Source organism: Lineus longissimus, chromosome 1 (genome assembly GCF_910592395.1).
Source record: "Lineus longissimus chromosome 1, tnLinLong1.2, whole genome shotgun sequence".
NCBI lineage: Eukaryota > Metazoa > Nemertea > Pilidiophora > Heteronemertea > Lineidae > Lineus > Lineus longissimus.
This window is the reverse complement of record NC_088308.1, coordinates 14,454,316-14,478,127: the sequence shown is the minus strand read 5'-3', so window position 1 is coordinate 14,478,127 and position 23,812 is coordinate 14,454,316. Positions and strand designations below refer to the sequence as shown.

The following is a 23,812-nucleotide window of genomic DNA, read 5'->3' as shown; positions in this document are numbered from 1 at the left end:
TTGTCAAAGAGAAATTACAATCAACCTTGCTTAAGACACATAAGTTGAATATTGCCTAAGTTGAAGTACAATACAGAGTGCACTTGCTGCATTTCCATTGAATTATCTTCATATAACTCGAATATTGCCTAAGTCGAATCAAATTCCATGGTCACAGCAGATTCGACTTGCGCAAGGTTGACTGTATGTCATAATTTCCCTACCTTGTCACCATACTGTTCGAAAGCATATTCTAAACACTGGTGTCCATAAACCTTTAAGCATTACATTTTATTTATTTATTTTCGTGCAACATCATCAAAATATTTTCACATATGTTATACTGTATACCTTCTCGCCTTCTCACCATGTATGTCCAGGATGATTCCTTTATGATCTGCCAAATCTGTAAATAATACTAATTCTTGCTGGCCAAGACAATCAAAACTTACTATTGTTCAATAAAACATAATTTTCTTAACTCTGTCATATTTTTCACTTTTATAATAAACAACGCAGGTTTCCCTTCATGACCCAAGAATAATTCTTTAGACATTTTTAATGACTCGGAATCCATGCACTCTGATTCTCCATAAATGGATGTGTGGTTTGACCAATTCTTGCATGACATGTCCACCAAACAAAATGTGAATGCAGTCCGGCAAAGAGGAATAACCAACCATTCACTTCGACTTTTAAAGGCTACATGATTCCAAGAAAATACATTTATACTACCAAGTATAAGGTTTATCCTACATTTTCGTTCATATGTAGTCTAGATAGCATTTACTTGACTTGGTAGCAAATACTGATTTCTAAAAATCTTTGCTTTCACAAGTACTAAACTCTTCCAATTTTTGAAGCATACTAAATGCTTCAAAATCTGGAGTAAAAGCTTGTGCTAGTTTTTATTCATATGGCCCATCAACAGGTGCATACCATAAACCATGAGAATGTTCCAACAGTGCCATAATTATGTCAACCAAAAACATTACTACCGTAGTGAACGCAAAAGGATGTCAAATACCATGGAGCATGCCATTTTCATCCATAATGAACACGGAAGATATTGATGATATTAACTCAGCTGAGCGCCAGGCCCTTGGGCCTCTTGTTGTAAAGAATTCATCAGCTTGGTCCACCATATGTAAATGTTAAATCATGTAACATCTTATACCCGAAAGGGTTTTTTGGAGAGAAATAAATTATGTCATGTTATGTTATATGGTATGTTATGTTATGTTATGTTATGTTATGTTATGTTATGTTATGTTATGTTATGTTATGTTATGTTATGTTATGTTATGTTATGTTATGTTATGTTATGTTATGTTATGGGAGAAATTTGAGGTTGATTGGAAAAAAATTTAGTGTCTTTGTGAGGGAATTTCAGCCAGGAGTGAAGTAATTGCTACTCATGCATATTTATTGGAAATGGAGGAATAGAAGCCAACTTCTCTTTCGAATTAAATGATGTTAGTGATATATGTTGCAGTCACTTTCATAACCTTATATTGGTCATTGCCTCCTTAGAAATGTATTTTGGGTGGGGTTTCCTCAGGCCCTGCCCACTGCTTCAGTATATGGACCTGAGCTCATAACAAAACTTGTGTCAAACAATATACAAATTTCATCATTATGCTTTCAGTACTTCTTGGCCATATAGCCATATATCATTAAAATTAAGTAATCTTTATTGGTGCATGGTGGGTCAGTGTCATGGGTATGACTATGAGGCATAGCGGGGGGGGGGGATCTGGTTGGCAGCTGCATCCACTTCCTCGAGAAAATGTGCAGTCCAACACAATCATGATTGTCTCATCCCGGAGTACCTGTACTTGGAATTACATTTACATCAGAGAACAATCATTGAGCTGTCCTTTACTGAGGATATTGGTATTTCAGGCCCATTTAACCCTTAAAGCGCCGAATTAACAAAATCATATTACCCCTGAGCGCCGAATTAACCAAGCATTTTTGAAAATGATTAATAACAACGTTATTTTTGTTACAAACACCATGGAATGTGCTGATGATTTTATACAAATGGTAATTCCCGTCGATTTTTGTAACATTTCCCGCCAAAATTTACTAATTAGGGGTTAATTAGTGCAAATACCCATAATCAACAAAAATATGGCCAGAACATACCTCCATCAGCTTTTTATACCTCCCTTGGTATTTTAATATGAAGTCTGGGTCTAAATACATCGTTTCCATCCGATTCCTGGTCGAAGCATCCGTCTAATTAGTCGTAGCAGCGCTAATTACTCCTGATGACATCATTCCCGCGAAAATGGGGCTTCAAGTTTTTAGCTCACCTCTTAGCAGAGGTGAGCTTATCCCATACCGTGGCGTCCGTCGTCCGTCGTCGTCGTCGTCGTCGTCGTCGTCGTCGTCGTCGTCGTCGTCGTCGTCGTCGTCGTCGTCGTCCGTCGTCCGTTAGCAGGGCACGTTTCGTAACTGTTAGAGCTATTGAGTTGAAACTTGGTACACATGTACCCTTATGTAATGACACCTGGGAGACCAAGTTTCGGTCCGATTCGTTTCATGGTTTGGCCACTAGGGGGACAAACGTTAAAAGTGAAAATATGCAATATCTCCCTTAATAGTAGTCGGGAAATTTTGAAAAAAATATGGTAGGTACTTCTAGCAAAGGTGCATCATATATCCTCCGGGTTTTTGATTTGACCTCCTTTTCAAGGTCACAGAGGTCAAATGGTGTAAATTAGCCGTTAGGATGTAACGATGGCACGTTTCTAAACTGCAATGACTATTGATACCAAATTTGGTACACATTTACCCCTTAGTCAGGTGATCTCAGGGACCAAAGGTTGGTCCAATATGATTCACCACTTGACCACCAGGGGGCAAAATCCAAAAACCTTAAAAATGTGATTATTCCTTAACTTCTTGCCCGATTGCCACCAATTTGATATCATGGGTACATCTAACCACCATACAGTATATGTCACACAGGTTTTTAATTTGACCTTCTTGTCAAGGTCACAGAGGTCAAATGGCGTAAATTCGCCGTCAGGCCGTAACTATGGCACGTTTCTTAACTGCAATGACTATTGATCACAAATTAAGTACACATGTACCCCTTGGTCAGGTGATCTCAGGTACCGAAGTTTGGTGCGATCTGATTTGCCGTTTGGCCTCCAGGGAGGGGGCCAAATCCTAAATTCTTCAAAATGCCATTATTCCTAGTAATGACTTGCCCGATTGGCACCAATTTTATATCATAGGTACATCTAATTCTAACAACCATTCAATGTGTCACCCGGGTCTTCTTTGATTTGACCTACTTTTCAAGGTCACAGAGGTCGAATGTACTGTAAATTGGCCATTTTGGGGAAATTGTAATTGCTTGGACCTACATCAAACCTAACACTACATGACACAAGACCATGCTCTTTATCCATCTTTCCTCCACATGAGGTGAGCACAATGGCCCTGGCCATTTCATTGATAAAATACTCAAAAGCTTGTATAGAAACTTGAAATTTTTTCGATGCCATTTTGTGCTAAGCATCACTGTCGAAGTACCAAAGAGCGTACATGCACACTCACTGCCATCTCTTAGCAGACAGGTGGAACTAAATGTCTGCTGTCGACGATCGTCGCCTCTGGCGCTTTCCCCCTTATGTCGACGATCGTCGCCTCTGGCGCTTTAAGGGTTAAAAGTTGTTTGTAATCTACGATTCGACCGCGCGTCCTTGGTGCTGATGTCACCATTGTTCAAATGATTGGTCGATCTCAGTCACGTGGTATTTAACACTAACAGTAGGGCCGTCTGAGGAGTGGTTTTTCCAGCAATAGCTGATAATGTGGTGTGAACACATGTTGCACAGCCACATGCACACCGCATGTGCACATGTTACTAGGGAATCCCCCAGTTTAGGCCATACCCTTCGTGATAAACAAATTCTTGTCTCCAGGTAAACATCCAATCTAATGTACAGTGCCTGATATGGACACAAGGTCCCACATGGCCTGGATACTAGGTCAATTTCCAATAGGTCTTGTGTCCAGGCCATGAAGTGAAATTCGACCATGCCAAGCCAGTGTTCTCGCCAGGCCATTTAAATTTGAGCAGTGAAAATGCGCCCCGTTTAAAAATTAGCCCGCCCTGTTAAATTTGCAGCCGCCCTCTTTAAATTCACCTCCGCCATGCTTAAATCCAAGCCAATGGTAACACAAACACAGCCGTAAATATCGCATATAAACATTCCGCCGTCACTCAACGATCATTATCCCACCGCAACCCCACTGCCAGCCATCTCAATTACCGGGTACAGCACATCAATAGCCGGCACGCGATTTGCGCTACACTGCCTATCAAATTCTGTGTCAGATTGCTGCCGATCGAGGCAGACTCTGTTCCAAACTGCGTTATTGATATTGTTAGAGATTTTGACCCTTTTTCGCCTTTGGCATCATTGCAAAATCTTTCCTTTAAGGTTTCTTTAATTTAACAAAGTGTTTTGACTTGGATGTTATGAGTTGGCCATCCATATTTAAGAATTAATGTCATGTGGGTCCCTTTTCTGCATCTTTTCCCTTTTTAACCCTGTCCAGCCTCACTTTCATCCTTTGGAATATAATTGTTCAAGTCAGTCCTACAACTTTTCATCAAGATTTAAGAATTCTACTATTTGGATTATCAAAGTGTGAATATGGATTCTAATTGACAGTCAAAATATCAGGTAATTATCTGGTCCCTTTTTCCAAGTCGTCTTTTTAAATCTATCTGTGTCTATACCAATTTTATTCGAGCTGTTTTAAAATTCTTTGACCTCTGGTAAAATTTAAGTGCACTATGGAAGCTGTACAAATTTTTGTTTACTGTGTATTTTACACTACGGGTCAATGACCTTGGACCTGAACCAAGTTGACGGTCCTTTTTCAAAAGTTTGTCATTCCAAAACTGCGCATTTAAAATACGTGCGCATTTATAATACGTTTTCGACTTTAGGTCAATATATCTTTACAATCGGTTTTTGGAACAATAATTACTTTTAATTAGCTTCCATTATGTTTATTTTAAAGAAGTTAAGGCGAATCCGTCACTTTTCGTTTGGTGATGACGTCATACCGTCTCACTTTCGTCAAGTTGTCGACGATGTCTCGTCAACTTCTAAATGTCAAAATTATACATATCGTATGTGACTTGTAGTCTTGTGAACCAACGTCAGGGTATTTTTCATATGATCTTATGAGGTTGTGATGTACTTCGACCAATCCAAATGCGCGTGGGGTGTGACGTCACCTGATTGGCACAAGGAGTTGATTAAAAATCATTGTTGTGTGGCGCGGGAAAATAAGTAACGTCATTTGACTTTCCTCAAAAAGAGAGGGGTTTCGTTCGTGGTAACGTCGTGACGTTGTTAACGTACAATTTTACGAAAAAAGGCACGCTGGGTGCAAACGTCGTCTGTATAGATTGTTGCATTTACAATACGTCGTTTGTCTCAATTGTCAAACTGGGTTGCTCCCGTGCGATATAAAAGCTGGGATTCACTTTGGGCGAGAGAAATTTAGAAAACCAGTGTTTGTGGGAACTCTCGTCAAACGAAACTAAATCCGTGGTCCCGGTCTCTGTGCTGTCTCTATTATACGTTGTAACGTTTAATGGTCTGTGTATCTGTATTCGTCGCTTATATAAGAAATACGTGTAACCATCGTCTATATATACATCTGTGAATATTCCGTTATCAAATAAATCTTATTATACGTTATATCATTTCATTTTCTTGTGTTCGAACCCAAAACTTTTTTTAGTCGGCCCTTATGTTGAAAGTACAATGTTAAAAACGCTACAAATTGGTGACAGCGATGTAGGATTGGATTCAAGAAATTTGTTTTTGATATAATATGGTGCGACCTGCGGAGGATTGTGAAGTCGATGTTATTGAATCCGGAAACGAAAGCGAAACGAAAGAATAATTCTTCAAGAACGTAAAATGCAAATCACATACGCAGACGACGCCGTGTTTTATGCCAAGAAAAACGATCCGAAGAAAATAATTAACGACTTCAAACAACGTCACAATCGTGTATCATACTAAATTCTGAAAGGTGTCAACGTATTTACTAGTGAAATTCAATATCTCGGTCAGAAAGTTTACATTCAAATCGAAGCGAGTCAATCTTAAACATCCAACTGATTTCTTACTTTTCCGCATTAAAATCAATTCGTATAAAATGGCTGAAGCAGGTTCACCAATGTTAGACGGCGACATGAGTGCCGATGACGAAATCACATTCAACGTGAGAGAACGGCGTGACGCACCACAGCCACAGGCATCTCCAACGCATTTAGAGCGCGGTGACGGCCAGCAAAATCGTCCTAATCACAAATATGACAAACCAGTTAAAGTAGAATGTTTCTCTGGCGACAATCAGCCTTGGACAGTATGGCATAGAATGTTTGAGCGCATTGCGAAATATAACGGTTGGAATGATCTAGCATCGCGAATGTTCGGTTTGCTTAGAGGGCCCGCACTAGAAGTAGCATGCGGTCTTCCTGATCACGATCTCGAAGAATACACCACCCTCGTTGGCGTATTAGATGGGCAATTCGGTCCAGGCCGTCAAGCTGAAAAGCATCTCGCAGAGTTACGTAATCGTGTCAAATCAGGTAACGAGAGCTACCGAGATCATGGCCGAGCGATTAGCAAGCTATGCACACTAGCTTATCCTGAAAGCACATACGAAGAGAGGCAAAGGCACTCAAAAATATATTTCGTTGAAGCCATTCCGGAATCAGAATTGCATATGATGATAAGTACAGCCCGTCCGTCATGTCTCGACGAAGCTATCTGTTTGGCTGAAGAGTTCGACGGGATAAGGCGATTAGAAAGGCAACGAAATAACAAACAGAACGTAAATAAAGGAAACGTTCGTAACGTAAGCATTGACGACAAAGATCAGACGAATAATGCAGTGAGTTTGGCCAAGATCAAAACTATGCTCGGACGGCTATGTGAAAATAATTTCGGGCAAAGAGCCTACCAAACGACAGGTAGAAGCCGCAGTATTCAATGTTGGGCGTGCCACAAAGAAGGGCATGTAGCCAATCGTTGCCCAAACCGCATGCAACGAAATAATCAAGAAAGAAAAAACGGCGACGGGCCGAGGCCACAGGACATGTGCCGGTCGTAAGCGAAGAGAGTTCCCACCAATTTAAGTATCGTATGTCGGGACATAACACCAAAACCGAGAGCATAGGAAGTGAAATAATCGAAAATTCAAAGCATCATTCGAACAAAGCAAAAAATATTATTGTCAAACGTGACGCCGCGACAACGAACGAAGCGGTGCCGATATGACGTATAGGACCCAAGTCGAGTTGCGCATTATTTTTAAACGGTCAGGTTCGCGACGTCCATATAAACTTTCTCATTGACACAGGTTCGGTAGTTACTTTATTAAATTATGATAAATACATGATGATAAAAGAAAATTTGAGACCACCTTTACAACCGACCAAAATGGAATTGTTAGGTGCTAATGATTTACCACTAAGAATCTATGGTCAATTTGACGCGACTTAGGAATTCTGAAGCACGGGAAAACATTGTTTACCGTTATTGTGGCCGACGTCTCAGGGGAAGGGTTAATTGGAATGGATTTCATTAACCATTTCCAGTGTGAAATTTATCCAACCTCCATGTCAATCCTATGTCGAAATGAGCAGATCCAATGCTCCAACTTAGAATCTGTCGGAATACAGAGAGTAACATGTTGTCACCGACTCGTCACGGCAAAAGCCACATTGAACACCACCACATTCGAAATCCGTAATTTTTGTGAATCAAAGAAAGTGCAAGGGTTATCTTGGAAAATGGGCGATAGCTGGCCCAACAGAGTCATATCAACAAAGCGATGAATTATTTTTAGACGGTTGCGTGGTGGGTCACGCAATAGTTGATACTGAAAGGGATGCGATCCCGTTACCAATTATAAATGTGTCGGATGAGCCGATATTTATACCAGCAAATAGATCAATAGGACTTGTGAGTCCTGTGAGTGTGATGGACGAAATAGTTGAAATAGAAGATCCGAAATGTGAAATAAATAGTCGATGCAAGGCATCCTCCAAGATGGTATAAATGCTGTCATTGCGAAACGGCCCCATCTTTGCTCGATACCTATGGATCGAGGCAATAGTGAGCGCAGATATGCAAGTTGTTATGAAGCTAGCGGTGTAACGGATGAGAAGTTACACGAGGCCAAGGAAGGGTCGTTGGACGTTGAGGGTCCAGAAGGGTTGAAGCGAGAGCCCACTTCCGCCGGATCGAATCGCTACGATCTGAGAGGTTTTCGTAGAGAAAGCCGAGGCTTCAACGATGATGAAAGCCTGACGGGTGAAGAAGTGCCTGTAGTTGTGACGTCGAAATTTACTTCTGTTGGAAACAGGGGTACCCTTACTGATGTGAGAAAAGCATGCTATGTAAGTAATAGGAAAACACATGTACGATTTATCTACGACTATTTCTGGAAATTTGGCAAGAAAACTTCGTTTTATCACAAAAACTACCAAAAACCAACATAGATAAAACCGATGTGTTTTCCTATTACTGACTTAAATTGGCTCAATATTCTCTGCTAATTAAATATGAATAAGATTTATTGCCTTAGATGTAAGGAAATTACAGGTAATTCGGGTAAGATAACACATCACTTCAAATGGACACAGATATCTACTGATCAAGTGCGCGAAATGTCACAAAAATAAAAGCAAGTTTACTACTTAATAATTTTTTTTAATTCTAAATCATGAGTGAAAGGATGTACAGTTATGTCCCTTTAGAGAAGTATTTCAGTCAAATGCAGTATTTCAGTCCAATGAAACAAAATGGTTACATTAGACCAAGGGGTGAACCATTATTGACAAGCTCTGAAGAAGAACCGGACAAAGTGCACAGAGCAGAGCACGATCTTACAGTAACACCTATGAAACAGTATGATACATTCACAGGAAGTGATGCTCAATTGTGCCGTAACTGCAAACGATGGACACTTTTTGAATGCCGGAAAAAACTGAATTTTGACAGATCGGCCAAGCAACTTTACACGTACTGCAGGAATTGCAATTCGACCACTTACAGTGATGACTTTAAGAATCCAGAAATAACTATTGAGAACAAAACACGTTACTTTGACTACATCATCAGAGACCTTGGCCAGACACGTCTGTCAGATTTATTAGTAAATGATTTGAAACATTTTGTTGAAAATAGGATTAAGGTTTACTTCTCAAGTCCAAGAAAATGGCTCTGTGCGACCAGCTATGAAAAAACAGTCCTGAATGCCTTGCGATTTGGTATTGTTGAACTCAAACCCAATGATGCCTTACCTGGTCTAGAGTGTGACACTTATTTAGAAATTGAATTCATTAACAGAGCAATTGGTAAACCTCAGTTGACCAAAGACAATTTCACAGATCTCAGAATGGTTTTCTTGGCATTCCTCAAATATCTTCATTACAGGGGAGTTAAAATTACCATAAATTACAAGCTGTTTTTACACCAAGCATTTAAAGCATTGAAAATTGATTATGTAGTATTGAAACCGAATCCAACCGATAAGGACCGACTGGATGATTTTAGCTCTCTATGGTCTGGTTTCTTAGGAAGTATTTTCTTCAAAATTACAGGCTTGAATATGAAAATGAACAAGCAATCGATAATCAAAGTGAAATTCTATTGAAGGCATTAGAGGTGCAAGATATTAGTAAATGTTACCCTTTACCATGTAGTCTAGACCTTGCCAGATCGAGATATGCTCTTAGGACTTTGTCTGGAAGGGATTTTCCTTTCAAATAAATGAATAATCAGGAAGCAACTGTCATTGAACAACAAATGAAACAAATCGGTGTGATCCCAGTTAATACAGGTTCAAATTCAGTTGGTACTAATTACCAACAGAATTACACTACAAAACAACAAGCTTCTAACAAGGCGTTAAATATTTCAAATTTAGTCAGTTCTAGTGGCCAACTTGGGTCAACTAACTGTCAACTAGGGACAACTAACTGTCAACTAGGGTCAACTAACTTTCAACTAGGGTCAACTAGCTCTCAACAAAATTTTACTGAAAATGGCCTTAAAGCTAAACTAGACCTTGAGGTGCTTGTTGCAACAGGTAAAGGCAAGGATTTCCTAAATAAACAGCTTACATTTAATGATTTAGACGCAATGAATGAGAAGGAAGTATTGAAACACCATAGAATTTACATGACAAAGATGGCTGCCAGACTTAACGATTCATTGGGTAAGACAGTCTTAAAAACTTACACTAAATTAACAAAACTGATCTTACCTGTTGATGACGAAGACCAGCTGTACGAAGACCTAAGAAATGATTACATTGTTACCAATGAATTGGACAAATGGTTAGGATAGATAGATAGATAGATAGAATTAGCATTTCTATAGCGCCCCATATCACTGTCGCAATGTTCTGTGGCGCTCCCCACCTAGTTTGAATCACACCCCGAAATAGTCTCGAAATAGAAATGTCTTTAGAGAACTTTTGAATGTGGCCAATGAGGTCTCTTGTCGCAGTGTGGCGTCCAAAGTGTTCCACATTTGGGGAGCAAGAATCTCGAATGCTCTCCCACCAAACGTTTTGAGTCTATATGTTGGCTGAGTTATAATATCCTGCGACCCTGATCTTAGTGGCCGGGTTGGCACGTAGGGAGTGATGAGGCTGCAAAGGTACCCGGGGGCTGTGCCATGTATCGCTCCGTAGACCAGGACCAACAACTTGTAAATCATTCTTTGCTCCACCGGCAGGATGGTTGAGTTTGAGAATGGGTGCACTAACTGCTCTTGCCTCATCAACACTGATCACTTTAGGACATTGTCACGAACCAAACTCTGCTAGTGAACATGAAAATTTCTGAAGATTAAATGGAGAAGACAGAAGTGGAGCCGGACAAAGTCCAGAGAGCATAGCTCGAGAGCATAGCTCGAGTGACAGACAGTGAAAAGCCCCTTAAGAGAGCAAGATCAGAAAAACAAATTGCATGGTCTCGAGAATTAGGTAAAAGATCTAAGGAATTCAAGAAGTCAAAAAAGGAGAGGTTTACTAGGAAAGACGATGAACCCGAACAAAGTTCAACTCAACCCGGACCAGAACCTGAAAATACTGAAAGTACTGATATCAATTCGGACAAAGTCCAAAGAGCAGAGCTCGATCAGCCTGAAAATACTGGAAGTTCCGGGAGTACAACACTGTATGTCATTTTAGCTGCATTTGGTTTTGCAGTCATCATTTACTACTATCCTAAGATTAAAACTAACAAGAAAGTACGAGAAGGTAGTAAACCAGAAGGAAGCAAATTAAAAGGAAGTAAACCAGAAGGCAAACATAACTGTGCCACAACTCCTAAAACATGTAATCTTAGTTTAATGGAGTAAAATTATTCAAACACACTATTCTTAGTTTCAAGTGAAAAATTTAAAGTAACTGTGCTCCCTCCGAAATTAATTATTTTACCACTCACATCAGTGATTTAAAATTTGACATGATTTGTACATTTTTTGTTCACTATTTTCTTACAATTGAGTTCATATCTCTGGTATTGTACCTGATCACCATCTTCAACAGGAACATTACATAAAATGTCAGAAGGTTTATTGTTGTAGAGGGTCTTAGTTTTGTCAACCAAATTTGATCTTAAAAATACTTCTTTTCTGTAAAAGTTAAGTGGCTTGGTGGAGTAGTATTTTCCTTTCTTGTTGAACACATCTTGTTTAAAGCCGAACTATTCATTTACCACATGGGCTAAGCGTGAGGAGAATGTTTTGCCAGCTGGTGTAACATTTACAGTACCATAAAATATGTGATTAAGGTAAAAGTATTTGTCCTCTGTAAGTTCAAGGACTCGGCAATTTTTGTCACAGTAAATTTTCACATGGCTTATTCCGTTTTCTTTTATGTATGATTGCCATTTCTCACAAAACGAACTTAAACTAAAATGTCGAGAGTATGGAAATGTAGATTGTCTGTTTTTTGTTATTGTTCTAATAGAGGTGTTATCTAAAAAATTCAAACAAAATTCATCTGGCGTCGCATCGGGTGTATGGTTAAGGTCTTCAATGCACTGTTCTATTATGGTTGCATTCAGTTTTTTATTAAGTTTAAACTCTTCGTAAAGAAACATGAATACTTGGACATGCGCTTGTAGCATATCGCTTGTCCACCACGAATTGTAAAATGCTACCGTTTTCAAAGTGATCGATTTTATGTTCAATGGGTCTGTTAAGTTAAGCTCAAATATGGCTTCATCGCATTCATACTCAAAAATTATGAAGTCCATTTTCTATTTAATTAAGGTTAAACATTCATTAAATCACTGTAATCAATGTATTTGTCATAGTACATGCCGAAAGGCAGTGTAGAGATGCCATCCTCTAAGATGAAACGCTTGTCATCGAAAGGGCTTAAGCTTTTCTTATCAATCTCGTCCAGATACATTTGATGCTTTTCTGACCTCAGATGACGCATTTTGTGATTAAAAGTCTTAGTGTTTTCAAGACAATCAACGTAGTCATCAAATGTAATAGACTTCTTCACTACATTCTTAACGATTCCCTTCAATTTCTTTGATTCTGAATTTTTAGTTCTGTACGCATACATCTTACTCCTAAGTGCAATAAATTCTAGCATTTCGTCTCCTCCCAGCTCATCCTTAAAGTAGCCTGGCACTTTCTTCTTGCTAGTTTCGTAAAGAGGATGATCCTTTTGGTAATTACTGAAGTCGAAGTGATCCTTTAACCCTTTGAGGTCTGCTGTTAAATCGTCGGTTTTGATCTTCAAAACGAAAGAATCCGTGTCCAAATAAAGAAGTTCTAGGTTTTTCTCACCAAAGTAAGGTTGAAGTATGTTGTAGTAGAATTCATACATCAGCAGCTTGGACAACTCCAGTACTGCAGCTCCTATGTAGATTGGCTTGTTGAACTTCATGGTTGTGCGTCTCATGCAAATTGCCACGCTACTTTCGTCAAAGATGTTAATCGATGAAAACCTGGGACTTGCCATGAAGTTCTTGGCACTTTCTCCATCTGTCACCAGTTCAATTTCTACCCTGTTCCTTACGTTTTCACATGTCTTTCCGTAGAAAGCATTGTTCATTAATTTGAAGTAATCTTTCTCGAAATCCGTAGTAGAAGCAATCCTCTTTTTAGTGTTGAAGTCGATGTATGATTTCAACCACTTTGATTGTTTGAAACTGATGACAGAATGGACCTTTTTTAGTGCCATTCCTTGCTTTAAGTAAAACTGTAAAAGTCTGTAATGCACAATGTAGTTGGCCTTTCTTTCTGTATGAGGATCAATTTTTCTACCCTTGACCTCTTCTCGTCAGCAAGTAACCCTTTCTGGTAAGGGCTTAATTCGTCGTCGTCTATGAAAAGCGATTCTGGACAGAATGGAATTTCCTCTGGATAAGCCAAATCTACTTCGAAAAAATATCTTACTTTACTGTCTTCAGGAATTGACATGATCTTCTCTTTGTTCATAGTATTATTACCGTCAAACATTTGAAAACTGCCGTAAGGCTGACTTTCCATCATAGCCCAGCCATAGAGATTGTTTGCATCTATGTAGAGTAGTTTGTGGTGTTCATCTACCTTGACATGTCTTGTTCCCATCACACCTGAAATTCCACCTCTTATTGCCTTTTCAAAAGTAAGTAGAATATTGGTATCGGTAAGAAGTTTGAGATTTATGTCTGTGTGTTTCAATCCGGCCAACCAGGTCAAGCCAGGTGCTGAATAGCAGTGACAAGGATCGATCTGAAAATTGTTTAAATTAACGTCCCTGAATTTCTCGAATAAATCAGCTAACAAAAGAACGTCTGTTTTGAGGTACAGGTCGATGAACTCTCCATGATTTCTGATCTTGAAATGATCCCATATGTCTTTGGCTTTTAGGTAAACTGAATCATCCGCCATTTCATCCTTCAATTCATCAAAGAACATAGACTTCTCTAAGTGAGTAACACTGTAACTTTCATGTGACGTGTAAAATGAATAAGGCACAGGTCCTTTCTTCCTCAATAGTTTAAAATCGTCAGGATTGGGATAAGACTGTCTTGTTATCTTAAAGTCACCATCTTCCATCGATTTGGTGATGTTGTCCAAGCCAGACTGTAAGAATCTGTAAGAGTCTAAAAATTTAAAAAAAAACGAACTCAAATGAAATGTACTCTTCTGCGTTTTTAGCAAGTAGCTTCAGTTTCTTGTGTGATCTAGACATCAAATCTCTGATGAAGAGGTGAGCATCGTAATTACTGAGATTGTGAAAAAACACTGGGACAAACATGGCTTTCTTTTCGTTCAAGTTGCAAGCGTTGTGAGCAGCACCTCTGTATTTTCCATTGTAGTGATTGTGATCTTGAACTCTGTCCTCACCTAAAAATGTATTGCAGTAGTAACAGTTTGTTTCTTGGGAATATCTCACCAAATCTTCGTCTGTCATGATGAGAGGAATGTTGCAGTTCAGTAGAGTTGAGAACGTCTCTTCCATTCTGAGTAACCAGTTACAGAAAACGTCAACTACATCAGCACCCCTGTGACAGAGATACTCACTGGCGTAGATTTGTGGATAGTCAGAGTGAACGTAAACTCCAACTGCTGACGCAATCTGTTTGAATAGTTTTTTAGTAGTATCAGTATTATTTGCAGTCGAGCACTGCTCTCTAAACTCTGTCCGAGTTGCATTATCATTGACTGTTGTGCTTATCGCTTCGAAATCAGCATAGATTACAAAGGGAACTCTGTTCTTGAATGAGTGCTTTTCAAACTTAAGTTGTGACCATTTACTATTCGGTTGAGGCAGACTGATCTTACAGTAATCGTTTTGTCCACATTTCAATTAATGTCTTTCTAGTGTAGATTTCTTGTAAAAGTAATTCATGCATCTCCTACAAATGAATACACTATTCCTGTCAGTCTTGAAGAATAGATTTATGTCTCTTATGTACATGAAATGTTTATTGAAATACAACAGATCGCTAACATCATCATCATCGTGGTTCTTAGAGAGGTAGAGTGGTTCCAGCTTTGCATCATAAATGCTTTTAGCCCATTCGTTCTCTAACGTAAACACATTAATCTTGAGATTGTTGTCTTGTTCGATCTTAGGGATATCCTTTTGAACGCACACGGGAAAGGATTTGATCTTTATTGAGCTTTCCTCGTTTTGATTGGGAAAGATTTCAGTGACGTTTATGTCGTTTTTGTATTTGACAGCCAAAAGACTCCACAGAAAACATTTCTCACCATTTGATTGCACATTAAGGGGAAATGCCCGGGAAAAAAAGGGGAGTTTTGCACGGCCCGGTCAAAACCTTAGGCGGGAATAAGGTTTCATTGATAAATATAAGGAGTTTCAAGGCCCCCAAATCACTTGTAAGGTTCAATAGATACTGGCCTTTCATTGGTTTACGGTTTGCGTATCATTTACATACTCCCATCTTGAAAAATATGACAATATTTACGATCGCATTATTGATTTTTGCAACATTTTCGGTAACGTGCCCCTTGCGGATCTGTAAGGTACCATTCGGATGCTTGAAAAATGCCTCGTCTCGTCGATTCGCTTGCGGATTTTCCATTTTCTCCTCTCTCCAACTCACTACTATCGCTATTGACTGCGTAACATACACTAACATTCTTTCGCTATCATTGCTAACTTCAGTTACTAGAACACTGGCCTCTTTGAAACCCATAGTTGAAACACCTGACAGCGCCGCCCGTCATGATCCACGTGCTACTGGCATATTTATAACTCGTAGTAAATAAGGTTGTAAAAATATGCAAATGAGATGCCGTATATGGAAACCATGACGTCACTAAGCAGTTCTTATTTCTGCTACGGGTGGTGCTGTTGCTTGCTTCTGGAGGCGCTATTCAACCTTATTTTGAAGGGGGAATCCCAAAGACTGACGTCACGGCTGCCGAATAAATTACTTTTCAAAGCCCGAGGAGAGGTGTCGAAAGTTCCGTAAGTTTCGTCAATTACCTTCAGCACATGATGGCGATCCAAAAACGGCAGGCATTGTAGGAAAGATAAATTTACGTAGATTTTAGACATGAGAGTAGTTTTTGATGAAAATGCTGAGGACACCACCAAAATTGATAAAGTTCTATCCCTCCCCTGCCGCTGTTTACAATTTGTCGTTGGTTGACTAAGCCAACGCCGATTTGGAAGTGACTCGCGAATCTCTGCATTGATTACGAGCCGTGTACGCCTCATAAACAAAATAATCCGCCTTGTATCATCAGGACATGTTCTGCCCTACCATTAGAAGGTGAATATGTTGGATTATTACTGTAAGAAACGCTATAAATTCGGCCATTTTTGCAGACTGTTGAGTTCAGAGGGTGTGTGTATCTTCATACAAAATACCTATGACAGTGTATGACGCGCGCTGTGCATTGTCCCGTCCACGCGCGGTTGACGTAGCGGCTCTTCCTTCCTGCGAGCGTACCCCCTCTTCAGTACATTCAGTGAAGTTCACATTAACCCTTTCAAAGCCAGTTTATTTTACAACTTTGCAATTGAATCTGAATTTGTTTATGTTTCAGATTCTAAAAGTGCCTGGGCCTGATATAGAAGTCTATTTTGAGCAAGATTAATCGTGAAAATGCCTCGCAGGATTATTACCGCTTTTCCCGCCCCTTGATGTCGGCGGTGTAATGAGAAGACTTTGGGATCGATATGAACCGCCGGTTAGTCGGCATGGGGTTACTAGTTAATACTCAGTCATTTTCAAAAATGGCCGCCATTACCAAAGATGGCCGCCACAGAATCATGGGTTATTTTTATTTAGTGTACATACAATCTTCTTAATCTCCAGGCTCTGCCTTTTCATTTGATCCCCTACAAGGTAACTTTGGCGATGCTAGCACGTTTTGTCATTTTCCAAGATGGCTGCCATTATCAAAGATGGCCGCCGAGTCACCTGGAGTCGATTTTGTGGATTGTTGGGACAATATTCATTATCTCCAGGTACTGCCCATTAATTTGATACCATACAAGACACACTTCGGTGCAAAAACTGGGCGGCCATCTTGGATAAGGGCGGCCATCTTGGATTTATGGCAGCCATCTTAATTTTTGAAGGCGGCTATTTTGAAGGATCTTCAATTGTGGTGTTTACGATTCCATCATTTGGTGTCCTTGTCAAGATATCTGTGTCCTTCTGAGTGGATATTGGAGAATAAAGCAAAGAAAATCTATAATTAATTAGCATATGTTAATTACTTTATGCAAATGAGCTCATTATTATTCAAAATATTGGGTTGCGGTCGACTGATTTGTGTTCCCCATATCATATTCTGTATCTTGGCCAAAAATCATGGTCAGATGTCCAGAAATAATAAAGTTATTGCATTTTCAGTGAAAAAAATGTGTTTTTGGGCTCAAAAAAGGGTGCCGTCTCATAGACAAAGGGTTACTCATTATCCCATTGACTTAATGACCAATTAGGCCAAAAGTCGTCACCTTCAAATTCTCATAGAATGTGAACCGGTAAAGCGTTTTTCAAAATTCTTGTAGCATTTGCTTTCTTAGAGCTGGCTCTTTTAATTGAGTGCATTTTGAAACTTGAATTTGAAATATGAGTTTTCTGACTGAACTCCCTACTATCATGTCTCCAAAGTTAGCTTCTTTTATTGGTCTAATGTCTAAGACATCTGATGGCTCGCCATTGCTCATTACATTGTTGATGATGTCACAGTGGAAAACAAAATAGTCCATTGGTCTAAAATTTATGGGCCTCTCGCTTACAAACTCGCCCTTTGTTGATAAATCTACATCTATGGGGTAAGGCCATTTCGATTTAAAGCCAAATAATTCATTGCTTTTACCAAAAAACATAATCTGGAAATACTCCGCATTTCTTCTCTTAAGCATCTTCATTACTGCCTTACATGTTGGTTCATCAACATCAAACTTAACAGCATTTCTGCTTAAACTCTTTTCTTTCAATTCATTTGCAAACACCTTTGAAAAGCTTTCTAGGTCATAGAGACCATCGGGTATTGTAATAACTGTCAACGAAAATCCACGCAACTTTATTTCGTTATTTTGTTTTGCTTCACTTATGTTGTAGAATGTACAAGGTATACCTGCAAATGTCGAACTGACGCTAATGACATTCTGAATTTCAGTGTTAAGATGTATGGTAAATCATGTGGTTTCTGTTCTGGGTAGTCACTGGAATTAATGTACACCACGGTTTTCATTTATTGCACTTAAATTCTACTTGATTATGTTTCTGGGTAAAATACCTTGATCGTAAAAGTATTCCAATGTTACATTACTGACTGCTACAGTTCCGCCAAGTTTCAGAATCTCTTCTAAGTTTGCCTGACTTGGCGGGCCAATGGTAATTCTCAAGAATCTCTTAAGTAAATAAGAGTAACCAATTGTTGCCGTTGACAATAACACACTTTGGTACAGTGTATTGATGATTTCCTTCTTTCCTGGTGTTTCCATTTATTTGACTGTAAAATAATCTTAATGTTGCAAGGAAGCAATCTGTGAATTTTGAATGTTAACTTGAGCGTCAGAAATCACAAATATGTGCATTTTGTATGGACCCTTTCCAGATTCTTTTGTTATCGACAATTGAATACCATCTTTAGTGTTTTGAAGCTTTTTGCCCGATCCGTGTAATCTGTTGTCTTCTGTAGTTCTCAGGTCCAACCAAAGCCCGTAGTTATTCGAGTCTCCATAGTACTTTTTCATAGACATGTTGCAGTCGTAAGTTTTCTTTAAGTCTTCGGTCATGAAGTGTTTCTTGATCTCCTCCCATTGATCTAGCATTCTCATTCCTTCTGGAAACACCTGATTAGCAACTCCTTCGATGGTTATTTGCACTTTTGTGATGTTAGGATTTTCAAACTTTTCAGAATCTCTTGAACCATCAGTGTAATCAGAGATGAAGAGAAGTAATAGTCCTTTTATGGACATTCGAGGAAAATTGATGTTCTCGTTGATCAGCGTTTCATTGGCCGTTACGTTGACAGTTTTGAAGTGATCTACCCAGTCGTAATAGATGGAGAAACCTGAATTGTACTTGTTTGTAAGCGTATTGGCTAATCCCTTGTGAGTTACAGTGTCATATTCAAAACTGATATTTTCAAGTTTGTAATTCATGTTTGCAGTTGTGCTGGTAACGATGATCTCCTTTGGCGCTAACGTAATCTCGATGATCACATCCTCTTGAATTGGAAACTTGTAAAATGGAGCATGGTTGAAAAATAGTTCAAAATCTAACGGTATCTTGTACTTGGTTCCAAACACTTTCTTCAGTGTTTTCTCATCGCTGGTTTCACCGGTAACGTCGGCTTCTGCCACACCTCACAGCTGTTTCAGCTAGAATTAAAATGCAAGTTTTATCAGAAGCCGCCAGATGGCACTCTACAGGCAGGTGCGACACCAAAGTGTTTATTGCTATCCCAATAAACATCCCAGTTCCTCACCCCAGACGGCTTTCGGAAGGTGCGAGGATTACAAAATAGGCCTGAATTCACCCATGTTTGGCCCTAAGTTTTGCTGTAGTAATTAGGATTATATGTATTGATTAGGATCAACTTGGCGTGAACCAAGTTTTGTGTATTATATTGCGGCTGCCATCTTGAATAGTAGGCCTGGGCCAGCATTGCAAAGTTAGCTAAATGATGACTTTGATGGCACTTTTCTGTGCAAACATTGATGATTGTTTACACTCCCTTTATGGTTCATGAAATGCCCTAGATCTTCACAAAATGACAATTATATCCACGGTTTCTAACTTAGCTATGTATTTTTATGATAAAATGGACTTTTCCCGGAAAAAAGATTAATTCACTGGGTCGTCCGTTTTACTGATTGCCTATATTCCTCGATTTATTATTCTCTCATCAGTGATGGTATCAGTATACTGTTATAAATCTGATGAAATTCTTTAGCAAATGAAGATTAAACCTGATAGATGTGTGGGGGTTAAACATGATGACTGGATGTACCTTGTGTTCAAAATCACAACTTAACCTGCCTTCATCCTACTACACTATGCTTGCTGAAGACTATGTCAGTATGATGTAAACTGCAGACATATGCACAATCTGCCTTCTTACTACACTGAGGATCAGATAATCAGTAGGGAAGTTGTGATGCAGACTGTACTTAAGACCAAATTAGTATAGAAGTTATGATGCAAACCAAGGAGGATACCGCGGTGACGTCACATCACGTGATCCCGACCCCTATTAGTGATCGCTATGGCCAATCAGATTCAGTCTACTGACAGCAGCAGCACTGAACACATCTCCACGTCTCACTGTCTGGTGCGCTCCTGTACACAAAAACACCAATAGACATGAAATATTGCAATACCTAGTATGGATTCTTCCTGTGTAAAATAAAATTTACAGAGCAGATTAACTTCCACGAATAAAAAAGACGTTTGGCGTGGCCAAAGTGCGGAAATAATGTCTCCGCTAAAATACACTACGAAATACACTAGGCAATGCACTACGCAATATACAGTAGAGATGCAGTTGAGTTTGTTATTGTTTTGACTTAGAAGCCCGCCCATATCATAATTTATTCATGTATTCATGAAGTATGAACTCATTTCTGTCCCATACAACTCTAAGAACAGTCAATTTCTCCTTAAATCATCACCGAAACCGCGATATCCGCAGGAAGATTTCGTTCTAGTGTCCGAAAATGCATGATCTTACAGGGGCGCTAACTCGACAAATAGAGGGGATCTATGGGGATCTATGCGAGTTTTAGGTCCAACAGGTCTCAAACTTGTAAAAACATGCCTCCAAATCCCATTATGATAATGAAGAGATTGCCCCATATCTGGGAGACTGTTTTAAACCATCGCTAATTTTGGAAGATCGGTGCCCGGCTATTTGGTTTTAAAAACCCTATTTTTCCCCATCAAAACAGCACTTTTCATTATTCAGATGATAGCTTATTGTCTGAAGACTTATTTCATAGCAGAAAAGTACTAATAACTCTGATTTGATGCGAAAAATCTAACTTTTTTGATGACTTGATTTTCCCTTGGCCGTGGATCGAGTTTGTTTACATTATGCAGCGCCATCTTGGAAAAGCCGTGACGTCACCGCGGTATCCTCCTTGGATGCAAACTGAAGACGTGCCCCTGAAGACTGGATAGGGACATCTAATAACCAATATCGTTGACGAGGGATGTGACCGTCTCGATCGGTGTCCCTGAATGAAGACGGGACTAGGGACATCTCATAACCAATATCATTGACGAGGGATGTGACCGTTTCGATCGGTGTCCTTGAATGAAGACGGGACTAGGGACATCTCATAACCAATATCATTGATGAGGGATGTGACTGCTCGATCGGTGTCACTGAATGAAGACGGGACGAGGGACATCTCATAGCCAATATCATTGACGAGGGATGTGACCGTCTCGATCGGTGTCCCTGAATGAAGACGGGACTAGGGACATCTCATAACCAATATCATTGACGAGGGATGTGACTGCTCGATCGGTGTCACTGAATGAAGACGGGACTAGGGACATCTCATAGCCAATATCATTGACAAGGGGTGTGACCTTCTCGATCGGTGTCCCTGAATGAAGACGGGACGAGGGACATCTCTTAGCCAATATCATTGACGCGGACGAGGGATGTGACCGTCTCGATCGGTGTCCCCGAATGAAGACGGGACTAGGGACATCTCATAGCCAATATCATTGACGAGGGATGTGACCGTCTCCATCGGTGTCCCTGAATGAAGACGGGACTAGGGACATATCATAGCCAATATCATTGACGAGGGATGTGACCGTCTCGATCGGTGTCCCTGAATGAAGACGGGACTAGGGACATCTCATAACCAATATCATTGACGAGGGATGTAACCGTCTCGATCGGTGTCCCTGAATGAAGACGGGACTAGGGACATCTCATAGCCAATATCATTGACAAGGGGTGTTACCTTCTCGATCGGTGTCCCTGAATGAAGACGGGACGAGGGACATCTCTTAGCCAATATCATTGACGCGGACGAGGGATGTGACCGTCTCAATCGGTGTCCCCGAATGAAGACGGGACTAGGGACATCTCATAGCCAATATCATTGACGAGGGATGTGACCGTCTCGATCGGTGTCCCTGAATGAAGACGGGACTAGGGACATCTCATAGCCAATATCATTGACGAGGGATGTGACCGTCTCGATCGGTGTCCCTGAATGAAGACGGGACTAGGGACATCTCATAGCCAATATCATTGACGAGGGATGTGACCGTCTCGATCGGTGTCCCTGAATGAAGACCGGACTAGGGACATCTCATAACCAATATCATTGACGAGGGGTGTGACCGTCTCGATCGGTGTCCCTGAATGAAGACGGAACTAGGGACATCTCATAACTAATATCATTGACGAGGGATGTGACCGTCTCGATCGGTGTCCCTGAATGAAGACGGGACTAGGGACATCTCATAGCCAATATCATTGACGAGGGATGTGACCGTCTCGATCGGTGTCCCTGAATGAAGACCGGACTAGGGACATCTCATAACCAATATCATTGACGAGGGGTGTGACCGTCTCGATCGGTGTCCCTGAATGAAGACGGAACTAGGGACATCTCATAACCAATATCATTGACGAGGGATGTGACCGTCTCACCCAGCTTGATTATGTAGTGTCCCTGTACCAAGATGGGACTAGTAGTAGTATAGGACATAATTGTCATAACATCATGGACAAGTTATTTGACCGTCTCATCTGGCTTGGTGTCCCTCATATAAGCTGTCCTGTTGAAGTAAGATGGGACAAGTGGTTCTAGACCCCTCAGCAGGTCTCTTGTGTAGAGTGCCAATGCTTGACAAGTACATGTACTAGTATTCCATATGTTGCCATGGCAGTACACAAAAATTAAAAAGTCAAGATTTCAATTGAATGCTAATACTCACATATATTTATAATACTATAGCCCTTGAAATACAATCATACAAGTTCACAAGTCCACCAGTACCAATGCTGTTCTAATACATATAAAGGTTCAACACGGACGGAACTAAAGCAGGCCATTTTACAGAAATGCAGCGAAGTGCCACATTTGGAGCAAAAAAAACAGGTTTACTGTCTGCCCCATGGAAGACAGAACATGTAATTTTGACCCTGTATTGACAACTTGCCAGTATCAGAACCAGCCATCAGTGCCTTGCCAAACAACCGATCTGTACATGTTTCTTAATCTTACTATCGGTACACTACAACTACAGTCCAAGTCACAAATGTCAATCTCATCCTTTTCGTGCCGCGTCAGGTACGCACGACATGCGGCCGAGTTTTGTGCCAAATGACGCACCAGCGATGTCACAGTGACACACTCCCTTTCTGTTTAACGTATTGTACGTACGACCTTTGCGCGCGATCTTAAGCGCATCATTCATTAAACAGTGACGTGCCAATGATTTTAGGCATGACATTTGTAACTTGGACTGTATCAATCGCACATTTCTTTGAACTTTGGAACGCTTGACGACTGAATTTTGGTAATTAGAGGAGGGACGCAGACAGAACTATGCAGGTTATTACAGAAATAGAGCAAAGTGCCACATTTGGAGCAAAAAAACAGACCTTTACTGTCCGCCCCATGGAAGACAGAACCTGTAATTTTTACCCTGCATTGACAACTTGCCAGTTATTAAGTATACCACCGGCCATAGCTGGTACATTTTTACAGTGTATAATCACAGATTAAAGCTCTGTACACACTGACAACATTTTGGGAAACATGTTGGCCA

At 40.1% G+C, this 23,812-nt stretch overlaps 1 long non-coding RNA gene across 1 annotated transcript in view; it reads left to right on the top strand.

The window, feature by feature from the left end:
* LOC135488738 (uncharacterized) overlaps positions 1-23,812 on the top strand; it is a 70,017-nt gene that overhangs the window by 31,208 nt on the left and 14,997 nt on the right. The gene's annotated exons all lie outside the window — the stretch shown is intronic.